At 46.7% G+C, this 7500-nt stretch overlaps 19 non-coding genes and 6 pseudogenes across 19 annotated transcripts; all 25 read right to left on the bottom strand.

Moving 5' to 3' along the window:
- Positions 1 to 112: 112 nt before the first annotated feature.
- LOC146255679 (5S ribosomal RNA) lies at positions 113 to 231 on the bottom strand. Its single transcript, XR_014731215.1, has one exon. It is a non-coding gene; the product is annotated as a 5S ribosomal RNA (ribosomal RNA).
- A 164-nt stretch (positions 232 to 395) lies between these two features.
- LOC146255678 (5S ribosomal RNA) lies at positions 396 to 514 on the bottom strand. The gene has a single exon (XR_014731276.1). It is a non-coding gene; the product is annotated as a 5S ribosomal RNA (ribosomal RNA).
- Positions 515 to 686: 172 nt separating this feature from the next.
- LOC146255677 (5S ribosomal RNA) lies at positions 687 to 805 on the bottom strand (annotated as a pseudogene).
- Positions 806 to 983: 178 nt separating this feature from the next.
- Positions 984 to 1102, bottom strand: LOC146255676 (5S ribosomal RNA). Its single transcript, XR_014731275.1, has one exon. It is a non-coding gene; the product is annotated as a 5S ribosomal RNA (ribosomal RNA).
- Positions 1103 to 1284: 182 nt separating this feature from the next.
- Positions 1285 to 1403, bottom strand: LOC146255675 (5S ribosomal RNA). Its single transcript, XR_014731274.1, has one exon. It is a non-coding gene; the product is annotated as a 5S ribosomal RNA (ribosomal RNA).
- Positions 1404 to 1571: 168 nt separating this feature from the next.
- LOC146255674 (5S ribosomal RNA) lies at positions 1572 to 1690 on the bottom strand (annotated as a pseudogene).
- Positions 1691 to 1868: 178 nt separating this feature from the next.
- Positions 1869 to 1987, bottom strand: LOC146255673 (5S ribosomal RNA). Its single transcript, XR_014731273.1, has one exon. It is a non-coding gene; the product is annotated as a 5S ribosomal RNA (ribosomal RNA).
- A 184-nt stretch (positions 1988 to 2171) lies between these two features.
- Positions 2172 to 2290, bottom strand: LOC146255672 (5S ribosomal RNA). The gene has a single exon (XR_014731272.1). It is a non-coding gene; the product is annotated as a 5S ribosomal RNA (ribosomal RNA).
- Positions 2291 to 2458: 168 nt separating this feature from the next.
- LOC146255671 (5S ribosomal RNA) lies at positions 2459 to 2577 on the bottom strand. Its single transcript, XR_014731270.1, has one exon. It is a non-coding gene; the product is annotated as a 5S ribosomal RNA (ribosomal RNA).
- A 172-nt stretch (positions 2578 to 2749) lies between these two features.
- LOC146255670 (5S ribosomal RNA) lies at positions 2750 to 2868 on the bottom strand. The gene has a single exon (XR_014731269.1). It is a non-coding gene; the product is annotated as a 5S ribosomal RNA (ribosomal RNA).
- A 172-nt stretch (positions 2869 to 3040) lies between these two features.
- On the bottom strand, positions 3041 to 3159 carry LOC146255669 (5S ribosomal RNA). The gene has a single exon (XR_014731268.1). It is a non-coding gene; the product is annotated as a 5S ribosomal RNA (ribosomal RNA).
- Positions 3160 to 3337: 178 nt separating this feature from the next.
- LOC146255668 (5S ribosomal RNA) lies at positions 3338 to 3456 on the bottom strand. Its single transcript, XR_014731204.1, has one exon. It is a non-coding gene; the product is annotated as a 5S ribosomal RNA (ribosomal RNA).
- Positions 3457 to 3642: 186 nt separating this feature from the next.
- LOC146255667 (5S ribosomal RNA) lies at positions 3643 to 3761 on the bottom strand. The gene has a single exon (XR_014731267.1). It is a non-coding gene; the product is annotated as a 5S ribosomal RNA (ribosomal RNA).
- Positions 3762 to 3939: 178 nt separating this feature from the next.
- Positions 3940 to 4058, bottom strand: LOC146255666 (5S ribosomal RNA). Its single transcript, XR_014730690.1, has one exon. It is a non-coding gene; the product is annotated as a 5S ribosomal RNA (ribosomal RNA).
- Positions 4059 to 4248: 190 nt separating this feature from the next.
- On the bottom strand, positions 4249 to 4367 carry LOC146255665 (5S ribosomal RNA; annotated as a pseudogene).
- A 172-nt stretch (positions 4368 to 4539) lies between these two features.
- Positions 4540 to 4657, bottom strand: LOC146255664 (5S ribosomal RNA; annotated as a pseudogene).
- A 184-nt stretch (positions 4658 to 4841) lies between these two features.
- LOC146255663 (5S ribosomal RNA) lies at positions 4842 to 4960 on the bottom strand. Its single transcript, XR_014731193.1, has one exon. It is a non-coding gene; the product is annotated as a 5S ribosomal RNA (ribosomal RNA).
- Positions 4961 to 5126: 166 nt separating this feature from the next.
- Positions 5127 to 5245, bottom strand: LOC146255662 (5S ribosomal RNA; annotated as a pseudogene).
- A 178-nt stretch (positions 5246 to 5423) lies between these two features.
- On the bottom strand, positions 5424 to 5542 carry LOC146255661 (5S ribosomal RNA). The gene has a single exon (XR_014731266.1). It is a non-coding gene; the product is annotated as a 5S ribosomal RNA (ribosomal RNA).
- Positions 5543 to 5730: 188 nt separating this feature from the next.
- LOC146255660 (5S ribosomal RNA) lies at positions 5731 to 5849 on the bottom strand. Its single transcript, XR_014731265.1, has one exon. It is a non-coding gene; the product is annotated as a 5S ribosomal RNA (ribosomal RNA).
- Positions 5850 to 6021: 172 nt separating this feature from the next.
- On the bottom strand, positions 6022 to 6140 carry LOC146255659 (5S ribosomal RNA). The gene has a single exon (XR_014731264.1). It is a non-coding gene; the product is annotated as a 5S ribosomal RNA (ribosomal RNA).
- Positions 6141 to 6318: 178 nt separating this feature from the next.
- Positions 6319 to 6437, bottom strand: LOC146255658 (5S ribosomal RNA). Its single transcript, XR_014731263.1, has one exon. It is a non-coding gene; the product is annotated as a 5S ribosomal RNA (ribosomal RNA).
- A 188-nt stretch (positions 6438 to 6625) lies between these two features.
- On the bottom strand, positions 6626 to 6744 carry LOC146255657 (5S ribosomal RNA). Its single transcript, XR_014731262.1, has one exon. It is a non-coding gene; the product is annotated as a 5S ribosomal RNA (ribosomal RNA).
- Positions 6745 to 6922: 178 nt separating this feature from the next.
- Positions 6923 to 7041, bottom strand: LOC146255656 (5S ribosomal RNA). The gene has a single exon (XR_014730689.1). It is a non-coding gene; the product is annotated as a 5S ribosomal RNA (ribosomal RNA).
- A 188-nt stretch (positions 7042 to 7229) lies between these two features.
- On the bottom strand, positions 7230 to 7348 carry LOC146255655 (5S ribosomal RNA; annotated as a pseudogene).
- Between the last annotated feature and the right edge of the window lie 152 nt (positions 7349 to 7500).

Here is a 7500-nt window from a genome sequence, read left to right as displayed (position 1 = left end):
CAAGGTAGTCTCTCTCTCTCTCGTGTCAAAATGAAAACAGCTTCCAGCCCCTTTCATGAAGGACTACTTGTGCATATTGCAAGATTTCAGTTTCTAAGTGAATGAGCAAAAGAGCATACAGCACCTGGTATTCCCAGGCGGTCTCCCATCCAAGTACTAACCAGGCCCAACCCTGCTTAGCTTCCGAGATCAGACGAGATCGGGCGTTGCCAGGCTGGTATGGCCGTACGAAATAAGTTGACAACCATAGGCTACTTATCCATATACAGATTTAGCAATTGACAATGCAAGGTGGTCTCTCTCTCTCCCTCTCGTGTCAAAATGAAAACAGCTTCCAGCCCCTTTCATGAAGGACTACTTGTGCATATTGCAAGATTTCAGTTTCTAAGTGAATGAGCATACAGCACCTGGTATTCCCAGGCGGTCTCCCATCCAAGTACTAACCAGGCCCGACCCTGCTTAGCTTCCGAGATCAGACGAGATCGGGCGTTGCCAGGCTGGTATGGCCGTACGAAATAAATTGACAACCATAGGCTACTTATCCATATACAGATTTAGCAATTGACAATGCAAGGTGGTCTCTCTCTCTCTCTCTCGTGTCAAAATGAAAACAGCTTCCAGCCCCTTTCATGAAGGACTACTTGTGCATATTGCAAGATTTCAGTTTCTAAGTGAATGAGCAAAAGAGCATACAGCACCTGGTATTCCCAGGCGGTCTCCCATCCAAGTACTAACCAGGCCCGACCATGCTTAGCTTCCGAGATCAGACGAGATCGGGCGTTGCCAGGCTGGTATAGCCGTACAAAATAAGTTGACAACCATAGGCTACTTATCCATATACAGATTTAGCAATTGACAATGCAAGGTGGTCTCTCTCTCTCTCTCTCTCTCTCGTGTCAAAATGAATACAGCTTCCAGCCCCTTTCATGAAGGACTACTTGTGCATATTGCAAGATTTCAGTTTCTAAGTGAATGAGCAAAAGAGCATACAGCACCTGGTATTCCCAGGCGGTCTCCCATCCAAGTACTAACCAGGCCCGACCCTGCTTAGCTTCCGAGATCAGACGAGATCGGGCGTTGCCAGGCTGGTATGGCCGTACGAAATAAGTTGACAACCATAGGCTACTTATCCATATACAGATTTAGCAATTGACAATGCAAGGTGGTCTCTCTCTCTTTCTCTCTCTCTCTCTCGTGTCAAAATGAAAACAGCTTCCAGCCCCTTTCATGAAGGACTACTTGTGCATATTGCAAGATTTCAGTTTCTAAGTGAATGAGCAAAAGAGCATACAGCACCTGGTATTCCCAGGCGGTCTCCCATCCAAGTACTAACCAGGCCCGACCCTGCTTAGCTTCCGAGATCAGACGAGATCGGGCGTTGCCAGGCTGGTATGGCCGTACGAAATAAGTTGACAACCATAGGCTACTTATCCATATACAGATTTAGCAATTGACAATGCAAGGTAGTCTCTCTCTCTCTCGTGTCAAAATGAAAACAGCTTCCAGCCCCTTTCATGAAGGACTACTTGTGCATATTGCAAGATTTCAGTTTCTAAGTGAATGAGCAAAAGAGCATACAGCACCTGGTATTCCCAGGCGGTCTCCCATCCAAGTACTAACCAGGCCCGACCATGCTTAGCTTCCGAGATCAGACGAGATCGGGCGTTGCCAGGCTGGTATAGCCGTACAAAATAAGTTGACAACCATAGGCTACTTATCCATATACAGATTTAGCAATTGACAATGCAAGGTGGTCTCTCTCTCTCTCTCTCTCTCTCGTGTCAAAATGAATACAGTTTCCAGCCCCTTTCATGAAGGACTACTTGTGCATATTGCAAGATTTCAGTTTCTAAGTGAATGAGCAAAAGAGCATACAGCACCTGGTATTCCCAGGCGGTCTCCCATCCAAGTACTAACCAGGCCCGACCCTGCTTAGCTTCCGAGATCAGACGAGATCGGGCGTTGCCAGGCTGGTATGGCCGTACGAAATAAGTTGACAACCATAGGCTACTTATCCATATACAGATTTAGCAATTGACAATGCAAGGTGGTCTCTCTCTCTCTCTCTCTCTCTCTCTCTCGTGTCAAAATGAAAACAGCTTCCAGCCCCTTTCATGAAGGACTACTTGTGCATATTGCAAGATTTCAGTTTCTAAGTGAATGAGCAAAAGAGCATACAGCACCTGGTATTCCCAGGCGGTCTCCCATCCAAGTACTAACCAGGCCCGACCCTGCTTAGCTTCCGAGATCAGACGAGATCGGGCGTTGCCAGGCTGGTATGGCCGTACGAAATAAGTTGACAACCATAGGCTACTTATCCATATACAGATTTAGCAATTGACAATGCAAGGTAGTCTCTCTCTCTCTCGTGTCAAAATGAAAACAGCTTCCAGCCCCTTTCATGAAGGACTACTTGTGCATATTGCAAGATTTCAGTTTCTAAGTGAATGAGCAAAAGAGCATACAGCACCTGGTATTCCCAGGCGGTCTCCCATCCAAGTACTAACCAGGCCCGACCCTGCTTAGCTTCCGAGATCAGACGAGATCGGGCGTTGCCAGGCTGGTATGGCCGTACGAAATAAGTTGACAACCATAGGCTACTTATCCATATACAGATTTAGCAATTGACAATGCAAGGTAGTCTCTCTCTCTCTCTCTCGTGTCAAAATGAAAACAGCTTCCAGCCCCTTTCATGAAGGACTACTTGTGCATATTGCAAGATTTCAGTTTCTAAGTGAATGAGCAAAAGAGCATACAGCACCTGGTATTCCCAGGCGGTCTCCCATCCAAGTACTAACCAGGCCCGACCCTGCTTAGCTTCCGAGATCAGACGAGATCGGGCGTTGCCAGGCTGGTATGGCCGTACGAAATAAGTTGACAACCATAGGCTACTTATCCATATACAGATTTAGCAATTGACAATGCAAGGTGGTCTCTCTCTCTCTCTCTTGTGTCAAAATGAAAACAGCTTCCAGCCCATTTCATGAAGGACTACTTGTGCATATTGCAAGATTTCAGTTTCTAAGTGAATGAGCAAAGGAGCATACAGCACCTGGTATTCCCAGGCGGTCTCCCATCCAAGTACTAACCAGGCCCGACCCTGCTTAGCTTCCGAGATCAGACGAGATCGGGCGTTGCCAGGCTGGTATGGCCGTACGAAATAAGTTGACAACCATAGGCTACTTATCCATATACAGATTTAGCAATTGACAATGCAAGGTGGTCTCTCTCTCTCTCTCTCTCTCTCGTGTCAAAATGAAAACAGCTTCCAGCCCCTTTCATGAAGGACTACTTGTGCATATTGCAAGATTTCAGTTTCTAAGTGAATGAGCAAAAGAGCATACAGCACCTGGTATTCCCAGGCGGTCTCCCATCCAAGTACTAACCAGGCCCAACCCTGCTTAGCTTCCGAGATCAGACGAGATCGGGCGTTGCCAGGCTGGTATGGCCGTACGAAATAAGTTGACAACCATAGGCTACTTATCCATATACAGATTTAGCAATTGACAATGCAAGGTGGTCTCTCTCTCTCTCTCTCTCTCTCTCTCTCTCGTGTCAAAATGAAAACAGCTTCCAGCCCCTTTCATGAAGGACTACTTGTGCATATTGCAAGATTTCAGTTTCTAAGTGAATGAGCAAAAGAGCATACAGCACCTGGTATTCCCAGGCGGTCTCCCATCCAAGTACTAACCAGGCCCGACCCTGCTTAGCTTCCGAGATCAGACGAGATCGGGCGTTGCCAGGCTGGTATGGCCGTACGAAATAAGTTGACAACCATAGGCTACTTATCCATATACAGATTTAGCAATTGACAATGCAAGGTGGTCTCTCTCTCTCTCTCTCTCTCTCGTGTCAAAATGAAAACAGCTTCCAGCCCCTTTCATGAAGGACTACTTGTGCATATTGCAAGATTTCAGTTTCTAAGTGAATGAGCAAAAGAGCATACAGCACCTGGTATTCCCAGGCGGTCTCCCATCCAAGTACTAACCAGGCCCGACCCTGCTTAGCTTCCGAGATCAGACGAGATCGGGCATTGCCAGGCTGGTATGGCCGTACGAAATGAGTTGACAACCATAGGCTACTTATCCATATACAGATTTAGCAATTGACAATGCAAGGTAGTCTCTCTCTCTCTCTCTCTCTCTCTCTCTCTCTCTCGTGTCAAAATGAAAACAGCTTCCAGCCCCTTTCATGAAGGACTACTTGTGCATATTGCAAGATTTCAGTTTCTAAGTGAATGAGCAAAAGAGCATACAGCACCTGGTATTCCCAGGCGGTCTCCCATCCAAGTACTAACCAGGCCCGACCATGCTTAGCTTCCGAGATCAGACGAGATCGGGCGTTGCCAGGCTGGTATAGCCGTACAAAATAAGTTGACAACCATAGGCTACTTATCCATATACAGATTTAGCAATTGACAATGCAAGGTGGTCTCTCTCTCTCTCTCTCGTGTCAAAATGAAAACAGCTTCCAGCCCCTTTCATGAAGGACTACTTGTGCATATTGCAAGATTTCAGTTTCTAAGTGAATGAGCAAAAGAGCATACAGCACCTGGTATTCCCAGGCGGTCTCCCATCCAAGTACTAACCAGGCCCGACCCTGCTTAGCTCCGAGATCAGACGAGATCGGGCGTTGCCAGGCTGGTATAGCCGTACAAAATAAGTTGACAACCATAGGCTACTTATCCATATACAGATTTAGCAATTGACAATGCAAGGTAGTCTCTCTCTCTCTCTCTCTCTCTCTCTCTCGTGTCAAAATGAAAACAGCTTCCAGCCCCTTTCATGAAGGACTACTTGTGCATATTGCAAGATTTCAGTTTCTAAGTGAATGAGCAAAAGAGCATACAGCACCTGGTATTCCCAGGCGGTCTCCCATCCAAGTACTAACCAGGCCCAACCCTGCTTAGCTTCCGAGATCAGACGAGATCGGGCGTTGCCAGGCTGGTATGGCCGTACGAAATAAGTTGACAACCATAGGCTACTTATCCATATACAGATTTAGCAATTGACAATGCAAGGTGGTCTCTCTCTCTCTCTCTCTCGTGTCAAAATGAAAACAGCTTCCAGCCCCTTTCATGAAGGACTACTTGTGCATATTGCAAGATTTCAGTTTCTAAGTGAATGAGCATACAGCACCTGGTATTCCCAGGCGGTCTCCCATCCAAGTACTAACCAGGCCCGACCATGCTTAGCTTCCGAGATCAGACGAGATCGGGCGTTGCCAGGCTGGTATAGCCGTACAAAATAAGTTGACAACCATAGGCTACTTATCCATATACAGATTTAGCAATTGACAATGCAAGGTGGTCTCTCTCTCTCTCTCTCTCTCTCGTGTCAAAATGAATACAGCTTCCAGCCCCTTTCATGAAGGACTACTTGTGCATATTGCAAGATTTCAGTTTCTAAGTGAATGAGCAAAAGAGCATACAGCACCTGGTATTCCCAGGCGGTCTCCCATCCAAGTACTAACCAGGCCCGACCCTGCTTAGCTTCCGAGATCAGACGAGATCGGGCGTTGCCAGGCTGGTATGGCCGTACGAAATAAGTTGACAACCATAGGCTACTTATCCATATACAGATTTAGCAATTGACAATGCAAGGTGGTCTCTCTCTCTCTCTCTCTCTCTCTCTCTCTCTCGTGTCAAAATGAAAACAGCTTCCAGCCCCTTTCATGAAGGACTACTTGTGCATATTGCAAGATTTCAGTTTCTAAGTGAATGAGCAAAAGAGCATACAGCACCTGGTATTCCCAGGCGGTCTCCCATCCAAGTACTAACCAGGCCCGACCCTGCTTAGCTTCCGAGATCAGACGAGATCGGGCGTTGCCAGGCTGGTATGGCCGTACGAAATAAGTTGACAACCATAGGCTACTTATCCATATACAGATTTAGCAATTGACAATGCAAGGTGGTCTCTCTCTCTCTCTCTTGTGTCAAAATGAAAACAGCTTCCAGCCCATTTCATGAAGGACTACTTGTGCATATTGCAAGATTTCAGTTTCTAAGTGAATGAGCAAAGGAGCATACAGCACCTGGTATTCCCAGGCGGTCTCCCATCCAAGTACTAACCAGGCCCGACCCTGCTTAGCTTCCGAGATCAGACGAGATCGGGCGTTGCCAGGCTGGTATGGCCGTACGAAATAAGTTGACAACCATAGGCTACTTATCCATATACAGATTTAGCAATTGACAATGCAAGGTGGTCTCTCTCTCTCTCTCTCTCTCTCGTGTCAAAATGAAAACAGCTTCCAGCCCCTTTCATGAAGGACTACTTGTGCATATTGCAAGATTTCAGTTTCTAAGTGAATGAGCAAAAGAGCATACAGCACCTGGTATTCCCAGGCGGTCTCCCATCCAAGTACTAACCAGGCCCGACCCTGCTTAGCTTCCGAGATCAGACGAGATCGGGCGTTGCCAGGCTGGTATGGCCGTACGAAATAAGTTGACAACCATAGGCTACTTATCCATATACAGATTTAGCAATTGACAATGCAAGGTGGTCTCTCTCTCTCTCTCTCTCTCTCTCTCTCTCTCGTGTCAAAATGAAAACAGCTTCCAGCCCCTTTCATGAAGGACTACTTGTGCATATTGCAAGATTTCAGTTTCTAAGTGAATGAGCAAAAGAGCATACAGCACCTGGTATTCCCAGGCGGTCTCCCATCCAAGTACTAACCAGGCCCGACCCTGCTTAGCTTCCGAGATCAGACGAGATCGGGCGTTGCCAGGCTGGTATGGCCGTACGAAATAAGTTGACAACCATAGGCTACTTATCCATATACAGATTTAGCAATTGACAATGCAAGGTGGTCTCTCTCTCTCTCTCTCTCTCTCGTGTCAAAATGAAAACAGCTTCCAGCCCCTTTCATGAAGGACTACTTGTGCATATTGCAAGATTTCAGTTTCTAAGTGAATGAGCAAAAGAGCATACAGCACCTGGTATTCCCAGGCGGTCTCCCATCCAAGTACTAACCAGGCCCGACCCTGCTTAGCTTCCGAGATCAGACGAGATCGGGCATTGCCAGGCTGGTATGGCCGTACGAAATGAGTTGACAACCATAGGCTACTTATCCATATACAGATTTAGCAATTGACAATGCAAGGTAGTCTCTCTCTCTCTCTCTCTCTCTCTCTCTCTCTCGTGTCAAAATGAAAACAGCTTCCAGCCCCTTTCATGAAGGACTACTTGTGCATATTGCAAGATTTCAGTTTCTAAGTGAATGAGCAAAAGAGCATACAGCACCTGGTATTCCCAGGCGGTCTCCCATCCAAGTACTAACCAGGCCCGACCATGCTTAGCTTCCGAGATCAGACGAGATCGGGCGTTGCCAGGCTGGTATAGCCGTACAAAATAAGTTGACAACCATAGGCTACTTATCCATATACAGATTTAGCAATTGACAATGCAAGGTGGTCTCTCTCTCTCTCTCTCTCTCTCGTGTCAAAATGAAAACAGCTTCCAGCCCCTTTCATGAAGGACTACTTGTGCATATTGCAAGATT

The sequence above is a fragment of the Hypomesus nipponensis genome, chromosome 15 (genome assembly GCF_054491055.1).
Source record: "Hypomesus nipponensis isolate SF chromosome 15, ASM5449105v1, whole genome shotgun sequence".
Lineage (NCBI taxonomy): Eukaryota > Metazoa > Chordata > Actinopteri > Osmeriformes > Osmeridae > Hypomesus > Hypomesus nipponensis.
This window is presented reverse-complemented; position numbering and strand designations above follow the sequence as displayed.